Source organism: Giraffa tippelskirchi, chromosome 6 (genome assembly GCF_054371585.1).
Source record: "Giraffa tippelskirchi isolate mGirTip1 chromosome 6, T2T-mGirTip1v1.2.pri, whole genome shotgun sequence".
Classification (NCBI taxonomy): Eukaryota; Metazoa; Chordata; class Mammalia; order Artiodactyla; family Giraffidae; genus Giraffa; species Giraffa tippelskirchi.
This window is the reverse complement of record NC_137280.1, coordinates 103,711,647-103,738,998: the sequence shown is the minus strand read 5'-3', so window position 1 is coordinate 103,738,998 and position 27,352 is coordinate 103,711,647. Positions and strand designations below refer to the sequence as shown.

The window sequence follows — 27,352 nt, the reverse complement described above, 5'->3', positions numbered from 1 at the left end:
CTACTTATTCTCTGAGTTTCCTGGATCTGTATTTTGGTGTTTGACATTAATTTGAGAAAATTTTTAGTCAGTATTGTCAAATATTTCTTCTGTTTCTTACTCCCTTTCTTTTCCCTCTGGTTTATCTATTACCTGTGTGTTTTATATTTTGTAATTTTCCCACAGTTTTTGTATATTCTGCTCCAGTTTTTAGTATTTTTCTCTTGGCGTTTCAGTTTTTGAAGATTCTATTGATATATCCTCTTGCTCAGATTCTTTCTTCAGCCATGTCCAATCTACCAATAAGCCCATCAAAGGTAACCTTCAGTTGTGTTACAATTCGTTAGATCTCTAACATTTATTTTTTGTTCTTTCTTAGGATTTTCATTTTTCTGTTTACACTGCCCATCTCTGTTTTCATGTGTCTACTTTATCACTAGAACTCTTAATATATTAATTATAGTTGTTTTAAATTCCCAGTATGGTAATTCTAACATCCCTGCCAAGTCTGGTTCTGATACTTGCTGTCTCTTAAAATTGTGTTTTTTTATCTTTTGGTGTGCCTTGTAATTTTTTGATAACCAAATATAACGTCTTGAGTAACAGAAAATGCTGTAAATAGGGCTTTAATAATGTGCTGGTGGGCTTCCCAGGTGGTTTAGTGATAAAGAATTCACCTGACAATGCGGGGACTGCAGGAGATCCAGGTCCAATCCCTGGGTTGAGAAGATCCCCTGGAGGAGAAATGGCAACCTACTCTAGTACTGTTGCTGGAATAATCCCATGGACAGAGGAGACTGGCAGGGTCTCAGGGGTTGCAAACAGTCAGACATGCCTGAGCATGCATGCCAGCAATGTAGTGGTGAGCTGTGGGGGTAGAGGAAATATTCTATAGTCCTGTGACTAGGTCTCAGTTTTTTACTGAGCCTATGCTTCTGGACTATGAACTTCACTACTGTTTTTCAGCGCTTTTTCCTCCTCCTTTAAGTGGGACTGGGTGGTTAGAGTGGGCTGGAGTTGGGTATTTCCCTTTCTCTAGGTCAGTTGGAATATGATAATACCCCAATAGGTTAGACTCTCATTAACTAGTTTCTCCTGAAAGCAAGCCTCATTAAGAACAGAGTTCTGGAGGATTTCAAAAGGGTTCCATTTCTCCTCCCCTTGCCAGAAGCAAAACAAGATTTTTCTCTGATATTTACTCTAAGAAACTGATTGAGCTCATGGAGGTAAATCTTAAAATGTGGTGACGGCCATGCTATAATTGGGTCCCTCCAGAGTTTTTAACTCGCAGAGTTGTCTGCATTGAGCCTCCAGCAATTTGTTTTTTTAATTATTCCTACTTTGGCACTGTTCTCCATTCAAGAGTCTCTACTCCGGTATGCCATGATTGCTTGCGTTCACTTGTGTGTCTCTCCAATCTTGGGGACAAATATTTTCTCTGTGTCCTCCTCTCTCTTTCAGATTCAAGAAGAGTTAATTTTTTCAGTTTATTCACTCTTTTACATGTTATTTGAATGGAGTGGTGACTTCTCAGTGCCTTACACATAGAACAGGAATTCACCCAAAATATTCATTCTTTAATGAAAGAAGATATTTCTTCTCTTCTACTTTTAACAGTCTTGCAAAGCAAGTTACTAAGTGTTGAGTTCATGACATTCTCATTTACCATTTGGTTTGCAAAGAATCATTTTTTTAATGGAGAAGGAAATGACAACCCCCTCCAGTACTCTTGCCTGGAAAATCCCATGGACGGAGGAGCCTGGTAGGCTGTAGTCCATGGGGTTTCAAAGAGTCGGACACAACTGAGCAACTTCACTTTCACTTTTCACTTTCATGCACTGGAGAAGGAAATGGCAACCCACTCCAGTATTCTTGCCTGGAGAATCCCAGGGACGGAGGGGCCTGGTGGGCTGCCGTCTATGTGGTCGCACAGAGTCGGACACGACTGATGTGACTTAGCAGTAGCAGCAGCATTTTTTTAAACTGTAATATCTTCTCCAGGTGGAAAAGTCAGTTGTCTGTTTTTTTTTTAACTCTTGAACGATGGCATATGAATCCTCATTATGACATACTAAAAAGCAACCTAGATGTCCACTGGCAGACAAATAGATAAGAAAGCTGTGGTACATATACACAACAGAATATTACTCAGCTATTAAAAAGAATGCATTTGAATCAGTTCTGATGAGGAGGATGAAACTGGAGCCTATTATACAGAGTGAAGTAAGGCAGAAAGAAAAACACCAATACAGTATATTAACGCATATATATGGAATTTAGAAAGATGGTAATGATGACCCTATATGTGAGACAGCAAAAGAGACACAGATATAAAGAACTGACTTTTGGACTCTGTGAGAGAAGGCGAGGGTGGGATGATTTGAGGGAATAGCATTGAAACATGTATATTACCATATGTGAAATAGATCGCCAGTCCAAGTTTGATACATGAAACAGGGCACTCAAAGCCAGTGCACTGGGACAACCCAGAGGGATGGGACAGGGAGGGAGGTGGGAGGAGGGACACATGTACACCTGTGGCTGATTCATGTCAATGTATGGCAAAACCCACCACAATATTGTAAAGTAATTAGCCTCCAATTAAAATACATACATTTTTTAAAAAAGAAAGAAATCAGACTTTGCTCAGATTTGAATTGTTTTGCAAATTATAATTTTGTTATTTCTATAATTGTATTTCCAAAACTAAGCTTTTTATTTCTAGTAATTCCTACATGTGCTATATTGGCATGAAATAAAGTACAAGTCCTTTACTTCTTATCCTCTTTTTCTAACAGTCTTGCTCATGTTATGCAAATCCTATTTGTCAAAAAGGATGTTCATGCATTTAACAGCAGCGTTTCAAAGTATAAGAAGCAAAATCTGACAGAACTAAAAGAACTAAAAGCTACACGCATAATCATATTTGGAGGCTTCAATACTCTCAGTAGTAAATGTAACTAGTAAACAATAAATTAATAAACACATAGATGAACTGAGAAAATACTATCAACTATATCTAACTGTCATTTATAGAATAATACATAAACGTAATTGTTTTCCAAGTGCACACTGAAATTTCATCAAGATAAATCATGAAACAAACCTCACTGCCCTAAAACAAACTTTACCAATTTAAAAGAATTGCAGTCATGCAAAGTATGTTCTCTGACTCTAGCGGAGTCAAGCTAGAAATCAATAATCAAAAAACAAGAGGAAATACCCAAACAATTCATTGTTGAAGAATAGTTCTCAAGATAAATTAGAAAATACTTTGAACTGTAGGAAAATGAAAATACAACATATCAAAGTTCGTGAGACACAGTAAACACAGTGCTTGTATCAAGTTTATAATGTTTAACACTATTATTAGAACAGAAGAAAGGTCTCATCTCATAATCTAAACTCCTGATTTAAGAAACTAGAGCAACAAGATCAAAATAAATTCACATCAAGTTGAAGAGAGAAATCATAAAAATAAGAGCAGAAATCAATAAATTTGGAAACATTAAAAACAATAGTGAAAATCAGTGACACCAAAAGCTGGTTCTTTAAAAAGATCAATAAAATTGATAAACCTCTAGGAAGACAAAGAAGAGGAGAAAGAAAGCAAAGATTAATAATGTCAGGAATAAAATAGAGAATATCATTGAAAATCTCACAGACTTTAAGAATACTATGAACAACTATCCCTAGGCACATAAATCTGACAAATTGTATAGTGGTCCAATTCTTCAAAAACCACAAACTATTAGAATTCACCCATGATAAACAAGGGGGCTTCCCCAGTGGCCCAGATGGTGAAGAATATGCCTGCAATGTGGGAGACCTGGGTTTGATCCTTGGGTCAGGAAGATCCTCTGGTGAAGGGAATAGTGACCCACTCCAGCAGTCTTTCCTGGAAAACTCCTTTGGACAGAGGACCCTGGAGGGCATGGAGTACATGGAGTCACAAAGAGTCAGACACAACTGAGGGACTCACACACACAAGGACACCCATGATAAACAAAGGGCTTCCTCAAATGGTAAAGAATTTGCCTGCAATGCAGGAGACCTGGGTTCAATCCCTGGGTCTGGAAGATCCCCTGTAGAAGGGTATGGCAACCCATGCCAGTACTCTTGCCTAGAGAATTCCATGAACAGAAGAGCCTGGCAGGCTCCAGTCCAGGGAGTCACAAAGAGTGGAACATGACTGAGTGACTAACAGTTTCACTTTCATGATAAACAAGATAACCTAAGTAGTTCTTTAGGTATTAAAGAAATCGAATTCATAGTTTAAAATCTTCCAAAATAGAAATTTTCAGGCTCATATTGTTTAACTAGCAAATTTTACAAGATATTTAAAAAGAAAAAACATCAATTCTCCTACATGCTCCTTCAGAAAATAACAAACATTCATTGATATCCTTCCAAGATTTATTTGGAAGGGATTTCTACATGATCACATCAAACACTGAATGTCAGAACCCTGAAAATTACATGAAAAGTACACACACTCATGTATAAATGCTGACAGGCAGAGATGACTGAGAATTACAATATATCTGAGCTTTATTATTTCATCCATATGAACATGAGCTTGAAATGTCTACATCTCACAGTTAAAATCTAGCTATATTACAATTAAATCAATGCATAAAATGATTGATAAATTTTTTCAGTAGATCACCCTATATAAACTTTGTATGTGCATTTTTTATGCATCTAGGAGATGGGAAGGACAGAAACATAATTAATGAGACAAAAATAGAAAAGACAAGTTATATGTTTGATCCTCAACCATTCCACTCATTGACACGTATCCAGGGTGAACATTAGGTAGGAAACATGACTGCTGATTCCTCAGTTGGCCTCAGTTCTTGAGTGTCTCCCATAAACTGAACAATTCTCCTTTTGAGTGCATATGTGTAATAAATATAATACATACACTGGAAATATTCCTATATGTATTAAATATGTATGTGTATTAAAATACACATACACACATATAGTAAATAACATTAATATCTACCAAGCTAATGGCTAAACTAAATTAAACTGAAGAAATACTAATATATATCAGAAAAACATCAGGTATACTGAATTTTGCAGCTGATCTAAGAGAATTTTCAGAAATAATTTTTATTACAAATCATTTTTATCTTATGTGTCAACTGTAACACTCAACTGGAACAACAAATGTAACTCTATCCTAACTGATTTTTAGAGGTTACATTAACCTAGAAACACAATGCAAATCTGAGCATTTATTTACATTATCAGAGATTATAAGAAGTGAACAAAATGGCACAATAATATGTAATAACTCTGAGAAACAGGAGGAAACAAATGCTGATATTACACTAAAGGAATGACCAAACGCACTATACTACATTACATGACAATGAATATGAGCTGAGAAAGGAGACGTGAAGTGAAAGTGTGAAAGTCGCTCAGTCGTGTCCAACTCTTTGCGACCTCATGGACTATGTCGTCCATGGAATTCTCTAGGCCAGAATACTGGAGTGGGCAGCCTTTCCCTTCTCCAGGAGATCTTCCCAACCCAAGAACTGAACCCAGGGAGAAAGGAGAAAGGCATTGGCAATCAAAGAGTACAACAGAGTAGGACAAACATTGTAAGCTGTGGTTAACACAGAAGAACACAAGTGCAATAAAAGGCAGGCCACTAGATGAGCAACCACACTAAATGAAAACATTAAATACTCGATGGATGAAAATTTCAATCTACCCACTGCTTGAGACAGCTTGTCCATTACACAAACCATGTTAACTAAATATGAGAGTATGTGATATTTCCCATCTTTGGAGGCTCTGATTAAATCATTGCTTAAGGTGTGTACTACAACACATTTCTAAGAGTTTAAAAGTTATACTGATTACTGACCAATTAATCTTGTAAACATTTTAATACATATTTTTTATTAACAGGTGTTTGGTGACAGTCGAAATGATTATTTTAGGAATTTCTGCCGAACAGAAAATCACAAAAAGACCCAAGACTTGTCTTACCTATTCACACTCAAGTTATTTCCCTTGAAAATCCAATCCAACAAGTAGATTATTTCTTGCCCTTTGAAAATTCTCTTTTTCATTTCCCTAAGACTTTAAATTAAACAACATACTGAATTCAAAAGTATATTCTTCCTCCTATAAGTATTCACGTGCCCTATATATATACAGATTTCCATCAAAAGTATCCTCCAGTTGATGACATGATACCATTATCAGGGCAGATGTAATTTTAGATTTTTTGGTATGCATTTCTTTTATCCTCAATCCCATCCCTATATCCACTGTGTATTAAAGTGTAGCCTTCTAAATTCCTTCCATTATTTTATTCTTACATATCCATCAAAGCATATTAAATGATTTCAGAGTAAAGAATCCATATCCAAATGAAAAGACCTGTTTTATTGAAAGTTATTTCCAAATGAGATCTTAGCTCTTCAAGAGGTTAGAAGAAGTACTAGCTTGAGTAGTAGTATGCTGTGCTCAGCTGTGTCTGACTCTCTGTGATCCCATGGACTGTAGCCTGCCAGGCGGCTCTGGCCACAGAATATGCCAGGCAACAATACTGGAGCCAGTCACCATTTCCTATTCCAGGGGATCTTCCCCGGACCCAAGGATCGAACCTGCATCTCTTCGTGCCTCCTGCATTGGCAGGCAGATTCTTTACCACTAGTGCCACCTGAGTAGTATTATTCATACTCTTGGTTTGTGGGCTTTTTTTCTTTGTTAGTAAGTCTGTCTACTGTGTTTTCAGTTCCTGTAATTTACAGCAATGATTTAACACTGGATCTTACTAGATAACTCCAAAGCAATAAACAACTATTTTATACTTTTCTTAAGCATTTATATACACAAGAATATATATATATAATTATTTGTGTATGCTTGTAAAATAAATGCATCTATCCATTTCCCTGGAATTCCTAATTTCATTCAATGTTTTGAAAAATCCACCCATGCTAATAAATGTAGTTCTGTTTAACTTAATTCTATGTATGCTATGTATAGTATTCTGTCATGTGACTGTATGAATTTTATCTGTCCACTCAATTACTGATTGTCCGTTAAGATAAAACATTGGACTCTTTCACTGCAATACTTGAACATACATATACATGTCACCTTTATAATTCTAAATTTGTCTTAGAAGTCAAACATTGGGCTTATCTCTTGTAGTATCTTCCTCTTCCAAGATCTTTAATTTTTCATTTCTTTGTAGCACTCTGCTACTGTCAAGAAATATTGTTTAAGATTTTATCCAATATTTTCAATTATTCTCAATGAAATCATGACTGCTAAATTACTTTGCCCACAGTTACCTTGAAGCCTCATTTACTCCTCACATTCTAATTCTTCCTTTTATCTCATGTTTTATTGTTTAATTAATTGTCTGGCTCCCTCTAAATTTTTCTAGGAGAATGGTGATATTAGACATAATAGGGGAAGAAACATGATTCACAAAGAACTTGCTTATTCACCCTGACCTAGACATGAAAGATACAGCAGAGCTTCAGTATTCAAGAAATTTTGGAGTGGTCAGGCCTGCTACAGACCATTTTTACCTAAAATCCAGGCTACAACCATGATGATCTTATCATTTCTTTCTTTCACAAATCCAGCTTTGCATTTCTTACAAAGTGAAACTATCTATAATCACAGCTGCTCAACTTCTAATGAAAATCACTATTGACCATTTGCTTGAGTTACTCTGATTCTCTACAATATGTTGTGGACCTGCGCTTATCCTCCCGGATTTACTGTAATGTTACTACTTTCAACTTAAACTGATACATTTCTTTTTCTAATACAATAGATTTCTCTTCTGAATCTACCACCCAATATTTCACAATTTTCCCATAATCCTCTTTGTTTCCTTCAGAACAATTATCACACCTTCTATGGTATTTTGTTCTATTTTTTTCCTCTTTCTCACTGGAATGTGAACTTCATGAAGGCAGGAATCACGTCTGTCTAGAAATACCATTGTATCTCTAGCATTTGAAAAATCATCTGATGCAAAAAGGACTTCAAGTAAAAACTTTTTGAATTATTTCGTGTGTTTTCATCTGTCAGTGCTGTGATTTCAAAGTATATTTTAAAGTTAATGAAAAAAAAACTGAAGCTGAAAGGCTCTTTTAAGCATTTGTTACATACCAAACACTTTACTCAAAGTGTTTTATTATTATAAAAGCACATAATGTAGGTTTCATGATCCCCACTTTATAGATGAAGAAATTAAGATACAAGGAAATTAAGTAAATTCCACAAATTTAGCTGCTGATGGCAGAGATGAATTTTAATCCTACTTCATTTGATTCTGATCTGTGGTACCTACTGTACCACACTCCCTAAGGGGAGCACTTTTGAGTCATAGATAGCTTTAGATAATTTTCTTAAACCCCGCAATTGAATTCTTTGAACTCCGGTATGGTTCTCTGCATCATTGCTCCATGTGTCAGAAGCAACATTCAGAAAACAAGCAATTCCTGTTGAAAGCAGTGCAGTCACATTATTTGTGTTTAAATTTCCTTGTCACGAAACTGTCTGGAATTATGATTCTATATCATTACCCTTAAAGACATCTCATCTCCATAAATTTTATACCTAAATTATTGGAGTATATTCAATGTGCAGATGTTACTTCCAATATATATAAAACTGATTTTTTTCTGTATTACTGGGTCATTGAAACTGAATGGACTACATTTTTTTTTTTTTTAATTTGGGAAGAATTATATCAAGAGATGGGACCCAAGCTTTTGTAGGGCCAACATATTTAAAGCTCAGAGGTGGAACCTAAGGTCCAAAGAGATTAAATAATTGGCACAACGATAAGTAGCTTGCTAATGGCATAGCTAACAACATTCTAATCACTTTATAACATGGATATTACTGATGAGTTACTGTCTTTACTAGTGGCACAGCTAGCAGGATGCTAATCACTTTATAACATACACACCACTTAGTTCCTGCTTCCCAAGTGAATTGTCATAAATAATAAATTATAATGTTTTACCCTAAGAGTTTTATAATTTCTTTCTTCCTGACTATGCCTAATTTTCCTTCTCCTTAGTTTTAATACCCAAATTCTCATTAAGTGCTTGGTTATATAACCCTTATCTTTTCAATACAATATTCATTAGTTGTACTTGTGGGACAATGAATTATTATTCTCAAAGGGGCAAATTCTTTTTTCATTTCAACAGCTATGAAATGGAAGATCTGAGTAAACTTACTGGGCTTTTATGATAAAATTTTGGTTGTAGAATTTATGCAGTCTAGAAATCTTAAAAATAATCATATTTGGCAATCACAAATTTACCCTAGCATTTATGCATGAATTCAACAAAACATTTATTGAGAATCTACATGCTGCAGTCATTTACTCAAAGATGAGTTGTTTATATTCTTTGACAACAAAGAGTTTACTCATAGATTAGTGGAGTAAACATGTACAAAGATATAATATTAAATTATGTAATAATATATATGGTAAGAACTTCTTGGAAAAGTATAACCCAAATGACATATAGAACTTTTTTTTTATTTTCAGCTTTATGAGATATAATTGACAAATAGAAACTGTATATATTTAAGGTATATAACTTGATGTTTTGACATAAGTATACATTGTGAAATTATCACCATAATCTAATTAATATATTCATCACGTCACAGAGTTACCATTTGTGTGTGGTGGGTGAGGGGACAAATACTTAGGCTCTACTTTCTCAGAAAATTTCAAGTATACAATACAGTAATGTTACCTACAGTCACATGCTACTTTAGATCTCCAGAATTTACTCATCTTACAGAATTGAAACTTTATAGCCTTTGGTCAACATCTCATTTTCCTTTCTCCTCAACCCTTGACAACCTACTCTGTGTTTCTATGAAAGCACTTCTATTCCATGTATAAGTGAGGTCACATTACTTAACTTTCAGTGTCTTGCTTATTTCACCTAGCATAATGTCCTCCAAGTTCATGCATGTTGTCACAAACAGCAGAATTTTGTTCTGGTGAGTAAGATTCCAGTGTGTGTGTGTGTGTGTGTGTGTAAGATTCCATTGTGTGTGTGTGTGTGTGTGTGTTATGTGTGGTATCACATTTTCTTGATCCATTCATCCATCAAAGGTTTTTTCACATCTTTGCTATTGTAAACAATGTTGCCTTGAATGTGGGAGTCCAGAAATCTTTTTGAGAGCTTGTTTTCATTTCCTCTGGATATATATCCGAAGTGGGATTGCTGGATCATATGGTAGTTCTATTTTTAACTTTTTAAGGAATCTCTATACTGTTTTCTGTAATGGTTATACCAGTTTACAACCCCACCATTAGCATATCAGGATTCCTTTTCCTACAAATCCTCATCAACACTTGTTACCTTCGGTCTTTTTGATAATAGTTATTCTAACAGATTCAAGATTGTCTTATTATAGTTTTGATTTGCACACCCATGATAATTAGTGATGTTATTGTTTCATATACCTGTTGATTTTTGTATGTCTTCTTTTGAGAAATGTGTATTCAGATCTTTTGTCTATTTTTTAATTGAGGTTTTTGTTTTTTGGTTTTCTATTCAGTTGCTTGAGTTCCTTATAAATGTTGGATATTAATCCTCTATAAGTTACATCATTTGAAAATATTTTCTCCCATTCCACAGGTTGCCTTTTCACTCTGTTGTTTCTTCTACTTTTGTTTGCTTCAGAAGCTTTTAGTTTAATGCAATATCCTATGTCTGTTTTTACTTTTGCTTCCTGTGCTTTTGCAATCATATTCAAAAGAATTACTATCCAGACTAATGTCAAGAAGCTTTTTCCCTGTGTTTTCTTCTAGGAGTTTCACAGTTTCAGTCTCATGTTTAAGTCTTTAGCCCATTTGAGTTGATTTTTAATACAGTATGATATAGGATCCAAAGTGGTTCTTCTGCATGTGGATACCCAGTTTTTCCAACACCAAATTTTGAACCTACTGTGTCATTGCTGTCAAAGGTCACTTGATCATAAATATGTGGGTTTATTTCTGGGCTCTCTATTCTGTTCCATTGATTTCTATGTCTGTTTTTACATGAGTGGCATACTGACTTCCCTGGTGGCTCAGATGGTAAAACACCTGCCTACAATGCAGGAGACCCGGGTTTGATCCCTGGGTCAGGAAGATTCTCTGGAGAAGGAAATGGCAACCCACTCCAGTACTCTTGCCTGGAAAATCCCATGGACGGAGGATCCTGGTAGGCTACAGTTCATGGGGTCCCAAAGAGTCGGACACGACTGAGCAACTTCACTTTCACTTTTACATCAGTGGCATACTGTTTTCATTACTCTAGCTTTGCAGTATAGTTTGAAATCAGAACGTGGGATGCCTCCAGTTTTGTTCTTCTTGTTCAAGATTGCCTTGAATATGTGGGACATTTTGCAGCTCCATTTGAATTTTAGGATTGTTTTCCTATTTCTGTAAAGAATACCTTTGGGATTTTGATAGAGTTTACCATGAATCTGGAGATCATATTGGGTAGTATAAATTTTAACAATCATAATTCTTCTAATCCATGAACACAGGATGTCTTTCCACTTATCTGTGTCCCTTTTAATTTCCTTCATCACAGTTTTCTAATTTTTAGCATGCAAAACTTTCAACAACTTGATTAAATTTATTCCTTTTTTCAGATATTTATGTCTACTTTCATCATTAAATCTAGCGTCTATTTTCTCAAATAGGTATTTTTGGTTTGATCACGGCCCAATAACATGAGTTAAAGTTTACTTTCTTCTGCTTCTGTACTCTAGAAGCTTTTTTCAGTAATATTAGCAATCATATCTCCTGAATGTTTGGCAGCAGGCTCCCAGAAAACTAGCTTTTATATTTTTTATAAGATTTTGCCCTTCACATTAAATTTCTCAAATAGTTATAGGTTTATCCTGACTATTTCTTGAGTCAGTATTGATGTAGTTATTTTTATGCTGCTGCTGCTGCTGCTGCTAAGTCACTTCAGTCGTGTCTGACTCTGTGCAACCCCATAGATGGAAGCCCACCAGGCTCCCCTGTCCCTGGGATTCTCCAGGCAAGAATACTGGAGTGGGTTGCCATTTCCTTCTCCAATGCATGAAAGTGAAAAGTGAAAGTGAAGTCGCTCAGTCGTGTCCGACTCCTAGCGACCCCATGGACTACAGCCTACCAGGCTCCTCCGTCCATGGGATTTTCCAGGCAAGAGTACTGGAGTGGGGTGCCATTGTCTTCTCCGAGTTATTTTTATAGTGTTTCATTAAATATGTATTTTGTTTCAAATATTTTGGAATAGAATTGCTAGTAGAATTCTCTACATTTTTATTATTAATTCAAATCTATAGTTTTTTTATTCCATCTATTTATTCATTCATTTTTTTTCCCTTAAGGTGATCAACAGTGTCAGAGATTTATCAATTTTATGGGTTTTTCAAGAAGTCACATACAGTCTTTTTATCTTCTTTATTGTAACTTTGTTTTTAATTTTATTGACATTTGATTTTTGTCCATTATTTTGTCTCTTCTATAATATTTTCCTTACATACATTATTTTTATTTCCTGGTACAAACCTTATTAATGTACAAACCTTATTAATTTTTATCCTTTCTTCTTTTCCAGTATAAACACTTAAGAATATAAATTATTCAAATACCACTGATATCCTGTAAGTTTTATATATTTAATTGTCATTCAGGTTTTTGCATTTTTTTACTTCCATTATGATTCTCTATTTGACTTATGGATTATTTATTCATTTGTTTTTAATTTAAAAACGTTTCTTTTTTTCTTTTTAGTAATTACTATCTTATGTTAGTGTTGCATGTACTATAATTCTTTTTTATTGTTCCACCACTTCTTGGCACAGAGCCCTTTTTCCCTAATCTTTGCTCTTATTTTTTTATTGGAGTTCCAAGAATTCAGGTGGGGGGGGTGGATTTCTTAAGAGGTTTTTAAAAGGTTAACCACTAAAGAGTAGAAATGATCCGTAGGAAAGATTCCAAAGCTGAGCTTTACAAATAGAGAAATGTGTTTTCAATACTATTTTCTGAGAAAAGCAGAGATAATATTTATGGATGAGCCCTCCCCTCCCCAACACACACACACACCTGGGAACAGAGAAACAGTTTTTCCATTAATGCCTGATGAGAGAGTTCCTATATTTCATGCATTGCTTATGGTTAGAAATTACAATGAGGGTATACAAAACACACTCAGTTTTAAGAATATTATATTTTATTTAACATACTGATATGATGGCTGAGGATTTGTGTGTTGTAAACTCTAGGAATGTCAGGCTAGTGATACAATAGTATGTATCTTCCTAGATTTTGGAAATTTAGAAACTTTGGACTCAATGATGGATGAATCCAATTTTGGAGATCATGAAGTATCTACACTAGATCCAGTGGAGGGAGAAAAGCTCAGGAATAGCTGCTGAAGAAGGAATTAAGTCCTGAATTAGGCACATGAGTGAGTGTTCCATATTTGGGACTACACAGAAGAGAAAAATTGGTAGGGAATACTTTCAGTCATGAACTGTACTAAACACTTAATTTCTACAAGATGAATGATACAATTTGTAGGTTTTAATATTTTATGGAAAATTATTAATAGAAAATAGAGTCATCTTCTTTAAATCTGGCACCCTCTTTGAATTGATGGCAATTAATGAGGAATGCAGAACTGTGAATTGCTCATTGTATAATCTGTTTGTATAACCCCTGGTACTTTGGCCACCTGATATGAAGAGCCAACTCATTGGAAAAGACCCTGATGCTGGAAAAGATTGAAGGCAAAAGAAGAGGGCAGCAGAGGGGGAGACGGTTAGATAGTATCACTGACTCAGTGGACATGAACTTGAGCAAACAGGAGGAGATAGTGGAGGACAGGAAAGCCTGGCATACTGTAGTCCGTGGGGTCACAAAGAGTTGGACACAACGAGCGACTGAACAACAACATAACCTGTTCAGATACGGTAGTTCAGACAACCCAGTTAGGTGTAAAGTAGAATGAAAAAGAAAGAAAATAATCAAAATGTAATGTAACTTTGCAGTTAACTTATTGGATGTCTTAACGTGACCTGTTAGGAATTTTATCATACAATAGCAAACATTCTTTGCAAGCCAGAACTTCCCAACTCATCATTGATCCCAGACAATTGTATAAGAACTATTTACCTTGAGAAGCAATTACATAGGAGGGTGAAGGACTTTCTGATACCCTACTATGAAGAAGCCGGACTGGTTGTATCTCTAGTTTCCAATGGGTTTGGCTTTTTGGACTAACTGCTTAAAATACACACACATAGAGCTCTGGGGAAGGCAAGTAGGGAAACATTCTTCCAACCACCTGTGATACTGTAATTTGTAACAATTAATGTGTATTGGATCTTCATTCCAGTCCAAGCTCCTGGCACAAAACTCTGAAAACCCTTGGAATATCCTAAATGACCAGAAATAAAGTATCATTTGCTGTGTTAACAACGTGACTTTTGAAATGAATCTAACGATGGGGGCAGGTTCCCAGGAAAACCAAACCTGTGATTTGAGGTTTAGAACTTTCATTTCTGCCTCCTCTGACCTCCAAGGAGGAAAGGGGTCTAGTTGAATCAATAACTAATAGCCAAGGAGTTACATCACTCATGCCTATGAAATGAAGCCTTCATAAAAACTCAAAAGGATGGGGTTTGGATAGCTTCCTGGTGAACATCTGGAAGAGTGTCACATAGACATCATGGAAGTTCCTGGTCCTTTCCTCTTATGAATCTCTTCTATCTGGCTATTCCTGAGTTATATTGTTTTATAGTAAACCAGTTATCTGGTAAGTAAAATGCTTCTCTGACTTCTGTGAATCACTCCAGCACAGTAACTGAACTCAAGGTAGGAGTTGTTGGAGCCTCCAATTGATAGATGGTTGGTCAGAAGCACAGGTGCAACCTGAACCTGATATTGGCATCTACAGTAGTAGGGAAGGGCACTCTTGTAGGACTGGACCCTTAACCTGTAAGAGTGGACCCTATCTCCATGTAGATAGTGTCTTACTGTTGCTTGCTAGTGAGGGGGAAAAAAGCAAAACACACAAGTCAAAATTGGTATCAGAATTCTACACCACAACTTAGTTTTCATAAAGGAAATAATACCAGTCTAACCAAGTCAATTCCATACCACCAATAGAATTACACGTAAGGCTGGATAGTCTTAGAGTATAAGTAAAATCAAGTGTAACTATTTGGCTTTCACTAGCACCTTCTGCTCACAACATAAAAAATGTATTGCAGCCCTTACAAATCATGTAAACCTACTCCTTGCAATAAATTTATGTGTATATATATGTGTGTGTACATAATCATCCTCAATTATCCATACTCATCCTTTCAAGTCCTATAACCATGAAGTAGTAGGATTTTGGTATAAGGTAAGAGAGAGGCCCCACTTAGCATTTAAGCCAAAGTCATGATTGCAGCCCAATTTTCCAGAGAGCTCTGCACTAGGGTAACGGACTTTCATCTAATAATAAAGAAATATTACACTCCTTGTTTACAACTCTTCTTTATGTTTATATTTCCTTTAGGAAACTCTGTGATGAGGGTTAATTGGCCAAGGCAGAATCTTGGCATTTCTGAATCTAGTCCCTATTCCATATGTTATTTCAATATATAATGTCATCCATCAAAATCTCACTCAAATATAAACAAACACACACATTCCCATGTGCACACATACGCTACTACACACCCCTTCAGTCCAATTCTAAGTTTACCTGCAGCAACTTCAGACAGCTTCCAGAGCACAGACAGCTTCCCCCTGAAGGACCGTCTCTCTGAAATTCTCTACCTGGAAGCCTCATTTACTGCCATGGGAGCTTGCTCAATCTTGGGCCAAGCAGCCCGCAGTTCATGGGATTTAAAACCCTCAACAACACCTTTCAAGCAGGAAAGGATAAATATCAGCAAATAAATATCCCAGATTTCCCATTTCAATATGAAAAAATTATCTGGTTTTTCCACATGGTTCCTCAGAAAGTGTACAGTCAGGATTAGTTCCGTGACTTGAATTTATTATATGGATGTAACAAAGCCCCATCCTTTCAATAGTCCATAAGGATCTCCTTGTTTTGTTGTTATAAATTTTTCTCAAAAAAATGCATTTATGAAGCATCTGTTAGAGGCTGGTGGAAGGCTTACATCCCATGGCAATAGAGAGTGGTAAGATTCAGGATGGATGGGGATTAAGAGATTAAAAAGAGGTGCCAAGAATACACAGAAGAACTATACAAAAAAGATCTTCACGACCCAGGTAACCATGATGGTGTGTCACTCACCTAGAGCCAGACACCCTGGAGTGTGAAGTCAAGTGGGCCTTAGGAAGCATCACTATGAACAAAGCTAGTGGAGGTGATGGAATTCCAGTTGAGCTATTTCAAATCCTAAAAGATGATGCTGTTCAAGTACAGCACTCAATATGCCAGCAAATTTGGAAAACTCAGCAGTGGCCACAGGATTGGAAAATATCAGTTTTCATTCCAATTCCAAAGAAAGGCAATCCCAAAGAATGTTCAGACTACCATACAATTGTGCTCATTTCATATGCTGACATGGTAATACTCAAAATCCTTCAAGCTAGGTTTCAGCAATATGTGAACTGAGAACTTCCAGATGTTCAAGCTGGTTCTAGAAAAGGCAGAGGAATCAGAGATCAAATAACCAACATCCGTTGGATCACAGAAAAAGCAAGAAAATTCCAGGAAAAAAAAGCATCTATCTCTGCTTCATTGACTATTATAAAGGCTTTGACTATGTGGATCACAATAAACTGTGAAAAATTATTAAAGAGACAGGAACACCTGACCACCTGCCTCCTGAGAAACCTGTATGCAGGACAAGAAGCAACAGTTAGAACTGGACATGAAACAATGGACTGGTTCAAAATTGAAAAAGGAGTACCTCGAGGCTGTATATTGTCACTCTGCATATTTAACTTCTATGCAGAGTACAACATGCAAAATGTCAGGCTGGATGCAACTCAAGCTGGAATAAAGATTGTCAGGAGAAATATCAACAATCTCAGATATACAGATGATATCACCCTAATGGTAACTCACTCCAGTATTCTTGCCTGGAGAATCCCATGGGCAGAGGAGCCTGGCAGGCTAAAGTCCATGGGGTTGCAAGAGTCGGACACAACTTAGCAACTAAATCAGCAAGCCAATGGCAGAAAGTGAAGAGGAAGTAAACAGCTTTGATGAAGGTGAAAAGGAGAGTGGAAAAGCTGGCTTAAAACTCAACATCCAAAAAACTAAGATCATGGCATCTGGTCTCATCACTTCATGGCAAATAGATGGGGAAAAATTGGAGACAGTTACAGATTTTATTTTCTTGGGCTTCAAAATCACTGCTGATAGTGACCGCAGCCACAGAATTAAAAGATGTTTGCTCCTTGGAAGAAAAGCTACGACAAACCTAGACAGCATATTAAAAAGCAGAGACATCACTTTGCTGACAAAGGTCCATAGAGTCAAAGCTATGGTTTTTCCAGTAGTCTTGTACGATGTGAGAGTTGGACCATAAAGAAGGCTGAATGCCAAAGAATTGATGCTTTCGAACTGTGGTGCTGGAGAAGACTCCTCAGAGTCCCTTGGACTGCAAGGAGATCAAACTGATCATTCCTAAAGGAAATCGACCCTGAATATTCACTGATATTCACTGAATCTTCTGAAAGGACTGATGCTGAAGCTCCAATACTTTGGCACCTGATGCAAAGAGTCAACTCATTGGAAAAGACTGGTGCTGGGAAAGACTGAGGGCAAGAGGAGAAGGAGCGACAGAGGATGAGACAGTTAAATGGCATCACTGACTCAATGAACATGAGTTTGAGCAAACTCTGGAAGATAGTGAAGGGTAGGGAAGCCTAGCATGCTGCAGTTCCTGGGGTCACAAGGAATCAGACACAACTTAGCAACTGAACAACAAGATTCAGGATAGATGGAGATTATGCTTCTTTTGCTGAGCAGGGAAAGAGTGATTTTGGAAGAGAAGATTGGGGAAAATAAAAGAACACTCAATATTTCAGGATTCTTTTCAGAAAACAATGTAAGAAAACCAAGGATTCAACAGAATAAAAATAGCACTAACAGACAAGTAATGAAAAGAACTACAAGAAATTAGTCTCCCAGTGTGCCAAGCTAGGAGTTAGAAGACAATGTTTAAGTATTAGATTCATCAGTCATTGGATATTTGATGTTAATAAAATGACATAATATTCCTGAGTTTCAGATTTTCATCTACAAAATGAGGACAATAATATTCAAATTATACAACTGTGGTGATGACTAAAAGAAATAATTTATGTAAAAATGTTATAAACTTTAAAAATGTACACAAATGTTAGAAATTATTATTATAATGGACCCATCTTTAGACATGCAAGAAAATATTTTTTTAAAAAATGGACGTAATGCAAAAAGACTAAATAAAGTTCTAAATCCTCATATTTAATTAAGCTAGCCATTCTAAGAGCGGGCACTGTCACCAGCAAGTCTGCTCTATCAATCCATTTGTTTGGTTATCGGTTTGTCTATTCAACTCAGAAACGCACTTTTATATTTATACAATACATATCAAAAGTCTGTGTTAGCTAAGAGGTCAAAGAAAACACAGAAAGAGAAAAGCACAGAATGAACTGAGCATGAAACAGAAAACAATCTAGTTCAACAAAGAAACAACAATATTTGGCCTTTACCTGGAAAACATTTCATGTCAAGAGGGTCTTTTTACTTAAATAAAATGCAACTATATTTTATGTTTCCTTTTATTGGACATTACACATGTGGAAAGAAGTGGAAGTGTTAGTCGCTCAGCTGTGTCTAACTCCTTGCAACCCCACGGACTATAGCCTCCAGCCTCCTCTGTCTATAGGATTCTCCAGGCAAGAAAACTAGAATGGGTAGCCATTCCCTTCCGCAGGGGATCTTTCAGACCCAGGGACTGAACCCTGGTCTCCTGCATTACAGGAGGATTCTTTTACCGTCTGAGCCACCAGGAAAGTCCTTGGACATTACATACTGGTAGACAAGTCAAAGGAGAGTTGGGGGTGGAAAGGAAACACCTAAAATTAAGCAAAACAATAACAAAACAATTGGATTAGGGGTCTAAGAATGTGCCTTGTTTGCCCAGAGAATCCACCTCATTTCCTTATTAAAGCTGATGAATATGCTGGCAGGCTATCTGGTCTAATTTTAAAGCTATCATATCAAATGATAATCATTAATAACTGCCAATATTATACAACATTAAAATGAAGGTCAAATACTATAGTTTGACTGTTAAATAAGGTTCCGAATATAACTAGCTTTTAACAGAGCAAATTTTGCTCACCGTACAGAAAAGACAAGTGGCTCAGTCATGTCCAAATCTTTGTGACCCCACGGACTATATATAGCCTGCCAAGCTCCTCTGTCCCTGGAATTCTCTAGGGCAGGATACTCGACTACTTAGCCGGTCCCTTCTTCAGGGAATCTTCCCAACCCAGGGATCAAACTCAGGTCTCCCACATTGCAGGCAGATTCTTTACCATCCGAGCCTTCTTCTTTACCAGAGAAGCCCTATCTTACAGAAATTTACTCTAAAAAACTGTGCTCCTAAACCACACAACCAGCCGAAGTTTCTTTTCCAGTGTTTAATAATAATGACTGCCCTGTCATCATCATGAAGCCAAGCAGGACCCTGTGGGGCTCCTGGGCATAAAAACCTTTCTATGTCTCCTGTTTCTTGTCTGTAGGAAATAGACTTCTTTTAAGCCCCCTGACCTTCCCTGAGTGCCAATGGGCATGTTCAAACAGTTACTTACCAAGGAAGGGAGAAGATGAGGAAACTAGGAAAGAACAAGAAACAACAGTGCAGCTTCGGGGCAGAGTCCTGGTTCCCCCTCGAGGAATATACATAACAACATCTTTGAACTGTTTTGCAGACACTGAAACCCCCATCAGGTGAAAGAAGTTAACTGTATGCTCACAAGTACATAAACCCCACACCTGTCAGAACCAGAAGGTTGATGACGCTGACTCCAAATTACCTCACCATCAATCAGAAAAATGTCCACAAGCTGATCACACCCTCTTGGATATCACTATAAACTCCTCATTACCCTTTCCAGGTCAGGATACACAGTTCTCAGGGCGTTAGCCTGCTGTGCCCTGCTTTGCTTGGAAAAGCAATAAAACTAGTCTTTTCTGCTTCACTTACTCTTGTCTCTGAAATTCAATTTGGTATTGGTGTACAGAGGCTGAGTTTTGGCATCAACGCTGGGTTTTTCTAACATTCAACACCATGAGGCTCAGTACATTACAGTCTATCATTATAATAAAGTCAATAATTGCCTTCTCCTTCATCGCCAAAATTCAGGTAGAAAATTTTCCAAAAGAGGTCAAAACTTTTATTAATAATACAATTTTCTAATACTGGTATTATGCATGCACAATCAAAGAAGAAACACAGAGTTTTTCTATGAAAAAAATCTCATTCCAGAAGACTGCACCTGTGAGGACTAAGATAATTTTTGAAGGTTATTAACAGTACAATGTTCTGTGCTAGCCTATAGTCTCACCCGTTTCATCAGCCTTTTGCTGATTGTTGGAAACACTGCTGGCCCTGTCCCCTAATCAACTATCTGGTGTTTGTAATTCTCTCCTTAATGACAATAATGTGCTTGTGAATTATGATTGTGAATGTCTCTGATTACAATGTAAAAAGAGGAGAGGGGCATGATTTTCTGTCACTGTTTGCCTTAACAGCTACTTGTACACTGCTGTACTGGTTTAGGGACTAGGGCTTCACTCAAGAGGACACAGTTGTGAGTTCTGGGTGATCAAAGAACTTTGGACCATTACAGATATGAGCACTACTGGAGGGGAAGATGCAAATGGGGAAGGGTCGCTGAAAATGTAACACCTCATTGCTGTGTTCAGATGCTTTCTCTCTAACTGGCCCACCACCACTATCTGATACAAGCAACTTCCTGAAGCTCAGATATGATTGAATATTGACTCTGAAAACGTTTTCAGCAATTGTGAGCAAACACTTCTCCCTCAGTGAAGCTTTATAACACTTATTGTCTTCAGCAGTTTTAAGAATGAGCAGTGGGAGGCTGGGTGGGATGGAAGCCATTCAGGGGTCCATGTGTCTGGCTCAGGGGAAGCCAGGCTTTGCTGAAATAACCCTCCTCTTTGAAGATGAGTCAAGTTCACACAAGAGATAAATGGCAAGTCCAGGACCCAGGCTGCTGAAATCTGCAGCCAAAGGTGTCTTTCAGGCACCACACTACTCTTAACAGATTTGGGTACTAATCCCAACATTTTTCTCTGTGCAAATACCAACTAAGGCGGAAATGGAGAAAACAGAACTCTGCCAAATGACTTCTATACACATGAAAATTTGATGATTTAAAAATTCTTGACTTAAATTTTAAAAATGGAAAAATAAAAAATCAATAAAACAGCTACAGGCATATTCCATTCTCCACCCTGCTAGTTCATGACCCCTGGACTCCGTCACCTGATTTCTAATGCTCTCGGCTTCCTTTCCTGTTTAACAGCCTAAAGAAGAACAGCTTGTGACCACTCAGCGGTCATTCCTACCCATTCAGTGGCCGGAGCGTCGGGAGCTGGGAGCCGCAGCGCAGTCCTCTGGGAGGCGGCCGGGGCTCCTCTTCAGCAGGAACTGATGAATATGTTCCAAGGGCACCTGTGCCCACCAGACCCGTCTGCCACCGCGGTTGAGAAGCCGTAAATTCTGGAGCTGAAATTCAACCGCCCTGAAATTCCTCCAGGGTCAACAGCTTTTCAGGAGTGGCCTGCTCATCCTTTGCCATCTCTTCAGAGTCTCTTTAGGTGTGACCTCGTGCAGGTACTCATGGGAGTCGGAGCCATACAGGTGCAGAGCTTTCCTGCCAGCCCTCTGCACATCAGACCGGCGGAGGGAACTCTCTACCCCTGCTCAGGCAGAGGACAGTCTGCTTTACCCAGAGCGAAAATAGGTAGGCAGGTTAAGGTAAACTGTGAAAGGCTGGTGATTGGCCCTGGGGTCAGTAACAACCGGAAGTTGGTTGGGGCTGCTGGGTGGCTGCCTGGATTGGTTAATGAAGATTCTGAGGGTGGAGCCGCCAGAATAGGAGGAGCTCCAGAAGCAGCGGTAGGCTGCAGTCCATGGGGTCGCTGAGCGTCGGACACGACTGAGCGACTTCACTTTCACTTTTCACTTTCGTGCATTGGAGAAGGCAACGGCAACCCACTCCAGTGTTCTTGCCTGGAGACTCCCAGGGATGGGGGAGCCTGGTGGGCTGCCATCTATGGGGTCGCACAGAGTCGGACACGACTGAAGCGACTTAGCAGCAGCAGCCAGAAGCAGCAAAAACTTCTGCACACCTTGCTGGCCAAATTCCTGGAGGATATGACATGACACCAGCCAGGTTTTTAACAGCAAAATGGCACAAACCTGTAGCAGAAGCTTCTCCCAGGTGCTCTGAGGCTTCGTGATGTAGAGGCCATCACTTTTGTTTTTCATAGATTAACTGTTCCATTTCGAAGTCAAGATTGGTGCCACCCAAGTGGATTCCTGCTAGAAGGACTGTGACGACATCCTCCTCCTTTATCTGCAGGACAAAAGGGCCTCTGGACGCTGTGAACGTTTCCCTGTAAATTATGACATTTGGACCCCTCTCTGGGAAGCACAGAAAGCCTTCCACGTTATAAATAAATTCTATCCTTTGTGTTCACAATGTGACCCATCAGGACATATGCACTTTGACATTTGTATTTATATTACAGAAATGTATGTTTTGACTGAGTCTTACACTCATCTAAATTCAACTTAGAATTAACCCTGGGAGGTTGCTCTTTGGAGGTCAGAGATTAAGGTTAGATTTCAACAACATACAGCTGCAGACGGACTCAAAAGGAAATCGTAACTGTGATGCTAACATAGCTAAAATCATGAACATCAGAGTCATCTGCGATTATTCACATAAGAGTGTTGGGTTTTAAGTCACCTATCAGATGTCTTTTTCCCAGACAGAATACACCAGTTAGGTTTCCTCTTCGTATTTGCTACTGTTTTTCTACTTTTGTATTGTTTGGCTTATTCTCCAGTGAGTTATTTCAAGTTAAAGTTGTCAAAATTTATACTTGACAAAATCCTAGACTATTTGTTGCTGGAGCTAAGAGTGACTACCAGGCACCTCTTCCTCCTAGAAGGAAATGATATGCTTGCTTAAATCAAATAATGATGGGGGAAAATGCAAATATTAGCAGTGCATATTTAGCTTTTGCACTGGATTGGGATAGAATGCTTCCTATTAAATGGACTTTGATGCATTGTTCCCTGTGGCAAAATTGTCCCTACTCTCAGAAAGTAGAAATTGGGGAAAACACACTCTCTGTGTAGAAATAAAAACAAGGCTCTAATAATAAAGGGAAAACACAATGATATAAAAGTCAGGCAACAGCTCAGCAAAGCCATTACCACGCTTATTGCCATTTGAAGGCACAATGATTGAAGTTATTGTCTTAATGTAAGATTACTAAATAATGCATCCCATAAAGGAAAGACATTGTATTGGCCATAAAACGTGTGTAACTGCAACAGAATTCATACTTATTTAATGACACTTTAGAATCGGATGGTAATTAAAATGAAGTAGGAATTTTTAAAAGGCAAGAGAAATTCAAACACACCAGTATATAAATTGAAACATTCTCTTTGTTTTGCAAGCACATAAAGAAGTAAATTTCACACAGGTTTTTGTTTTTTGGGTTTTTTTTTTTGCTTTTTTGGCCCACTGGGAACCGCACAATTTTGACTCCTCAGTATTTCTACTTCTAATTGCTAGGAGGGTTCATTATCAGTTGTCTAAAGTGCAATACATCAACCTTGCAGAGCTGAGTTACAAAAGACGTTCACACATCTGATGGGCTGCTGTGCTAAATACATCTTAATTTGTGCTGCATCTGCTGTTTTCTAATTTGTTTATCATGCTGTGAATGCTGCAGACTTTGTTAGAGCAGCTTCCTGATTTTTTTCTTTAAAAATGCATCAATTCTTCATTTTAAAAAAATGGCTGTTTTCTATCATTGTTCATCTGTGTCTTGGAATGCCATAAACTCAATTCTGTTATACACATACATGTATGAAAAAAATCCTGTGCACTTGAATACGTTTATGTATTACGTTAGAACATTTGTATGTGCATAATCCAAATACTCAGTTTAATCACATAAAACAAAACAAACTTTTTTCAGCCATTACTGGATGCACAGAGCAACAAACGCTCCAATCTCGGAATTCTGGCATGAATAAAAGTGCTTCATGTTGCTGGGATCTGCTATGCAGAAGATGGGCATAAGGGTGGTGCTCTCAATTCAGACCCAACTAAGCAGCAGTTCACATGGTAAAAAAGCAAACACAATTCAGTGTGATCCAGAATAAACCAGTCTCACAATAGGGAAGTTTAAATTCAGGTTTGGAAAGAAAACAAACACCACCATCCCAGGCCCATGCCTCCCTCCATCTTTTCACAAATACCAGTGTCAAAGATGAGGGCAGAGCCTACTTCCTGGGGATGTGACCTGTGCAGTCACATAAGCCTTATACTTAGAAGAGCTAGTTGGGTTTAAGGCTCTGCAGTTACTGTTTAGAAATTTTTAATAATTTATAAACAAGGGGTCCCGTATCTTCATTTTGTACTGTAAATGCAAATCATATAACTGGTATTGGTGCAGGATGAATTTTAGGAATACTGATGGAACAGCTGATGGATCTACTCTGCAGTACATATTTCAAGCTTTTAGTCCTTTCATCTTTATGATCACAAAAATGTGCACCTTGAAATGAAAAAGAAAAGAAGGATAAAAGGAAGAAAGTGGGGAGAGAGGGAAGAAAGAAGGAAGGAAAGAACAAATAGTATTTATTTTTGTTTTCATATAGTTCTTTGGGGCATGAGGCATAGAAGGCAGCCATTTCTAGATATTATTTCTAAGCACCAAACTTCTTTGAGTGAAACTGATTAAAAGAAAATGCCTCCACCATAGATTTTGGAATCACCAACCAAAGAGGCACTCAAAGTCATTCTACAATCTTAAAAATATTAAGCTAAATATATTTCAATTTTTTGGATAATTTCCCACCACCCCTTTTCCTTATACCCACACACTAAACACACACGCCCAATCCAAATTTTTTCAGGAAACCTAACTAAAAACCAGAGAATACAGAGGAGTTGGAAACCTCAGAGGAGTGACTGGGCCCTTTTCCTCCTGTAGGCCACTTACTGGGAGTCAGGCTGTGAACCGGGCAGCAGTGAGAGGCTGGCACAGAGTCTGGCACCTTTTGTCTATGAACCTGACAATGGGGATGCAGGGAGACAGATCTGTGCCCTGGATTCCACTGGCTGTACAGCCTTCTGAGAGAGAGAGATGTGGACCCCATTTACATAATGCCAATCAGTCTTTTGTGTCAAATTTTCCCAAGAACATGCAGAAACGATTACCAAGGCAGGCATTATGACTGGTGCAGTCACAGACAAATCAGGGCTTCCGTAAAGGAGTATGTTGAATCAATAACGCATACTGTTCAACCAGGGCTGAGAAAAACACCTCATAAAGTAACAACATTTGTAAAGGTTAATCAATTCAGCTAATTGTAAATGCTCTCAATTGTCAGTCCCTAAGCAGTCCTTTCTCTTTGTAGCTAGTAATTCACTGTGGGATGCAGCAGCTCTAAAAACAGGAAGCAGAGAAAGAGAGGAAAGCAGTCAAATTTCTCATTACTCTCCCCATGTTGTGCTCTGCCGGTGTCTGTAAATGTCAATACATTTGCCACAGGGAGATCGCCTTTTTTCCCTATGAGCACTAGTTGCCTCCTTCATTATACACAAAACAAAGTAAAGAGCCTAATTATCTTGGTCTAGGCAGAGGGAAAGGAAATCAGGATATCGATCTTTGGGGCAATATGTTAAGGCAATGCATATGATGAATAAGCTGTGCAGTTAAAGGGATAGTCTTTCACTGACAACCGTAAGAAGAAAAGCACATCTTATTCACTGCCCAGAAGTGACTCAGAAGAAAGAAAGAAAATCCTTCTGTCCTTCCCTCCCCACTGCCTCTGGTTCCCAGAACAAACCATTGTGGAGAGTTTTTTTTAATTAGTGTCTATGGAGATTTGAAAAGCTGAAACCAACCATGTCAGGGAGAAAACATGAGATAATTCTACAATGAACTATCAAGGCTCCGGCAGTGAAAGAAAACCGATGACTTTCTTGGAACCAGACAACTCCTTTCTGTGAAGCCTCAACATCAGAGTAGTCCATATTTCCAGGCCACTAATGAGTGTCCTACTGGGGACACAGAATGTAATTTGTGTTAGCAGTGCTAAAATAGTTCTAGAAAATGGTGACACAGGATACACGATAAACTGTCCTAAAATAGTCACCCTCTTTGGAAGATCGTACATACATCCTTACTGAGCTTTACTTTGTATATGTATATAGTATTACATTCAGAAACTGTTATTTCCCAGTAGTACAAAGATTAAACTTCTATCTTTAAAAAATATAGGAAAATAGTTATTTTTAAGAATATTTGCATAAGTCAAAAAACAAATATGAGGAAAACTATTTCAAATGTTTTGATGCACAGTAATATTTACAGCAACGTGAGAAATAAAAACTAACATTCACCCATGTATTATACTTTAGAGCTCAATGATATATATGATTTCCCGTACTCAATCATGAACTGCTGAAATATGCAGTCAATTTACCTTTATTTCATCTTCAGTTTAGTAAACTGTAAATACTATTTGCTTAGAAGTGAAGCTGTAAGGGCTTCATTAAATTTAGAAATGGACAAAAAACTCACAGTATATTGTAAGTGGCAAAGCTTCAACAATTTGACAAAAGAACATCCTCATCTTTTATGTATTTCAATTTAGTGTTATTAATCACGGGCTCTGTAAAATTCTAGTTAAATACATGCAAGGCCTTGTGTTCCTGTCAAACTGTTTTATATTTCAAGTATACTGAGTAGTGCAGTAGACAAACCAAGTGACTCGGTCAAAATGTACCTCCATGTGGCCCTGAAGTGCATAGCAAAAAAGCTGGAGAAGATATGGAAAACAAGTTGTTGGCAGCTGGCACATATCATGCTATTTTACCCCCCAAATATGTAGATCTGTGTCGGATGGTGTCCTTCTTCAAAGTCAAATCAGATGATGCATTGTAATAATAATGATGTGTGGTGGTAGAAAACAAAACCTCCATGTTTATCTAGGGTGAACAGAAACATTGGTTTAAGAAAGAAATTCTGTTCTTAAT

The 27,352-nt window shown here is 37.7% G+C and overlaps 1 long non-coding RNA gene across 6 annotated transcripts in view; it reads right to left on the bottom strand.

Annotated features, from left to right (window-relative positions):
• The window catches only part of LOC145509733 (uncharacterized), a 1,421,207-nt gene that overhangs the window by 1,063,445 nt on the left and 330,410 nt on the right, over positions 1-27,352 (bottom strand). For 2 of the 6 annotated variants that reach the window (XR_014056364.1, XR_014056368.1), the window contains exon 1: positions 21,624-22,564. The exons of 3 other annotated variants lie outside the window; for them this stretch is intronic. This is a non-coding gene — a long non-coding RNA (uncharacterized LOC145509733). Of the gene's footprint in view, positions 1-21,623; positions 22,565-27,352 lie in introns of those variants that run through there. One more of the 6 variants, XR_014056363.1, reaches the window with a different exon arrangement.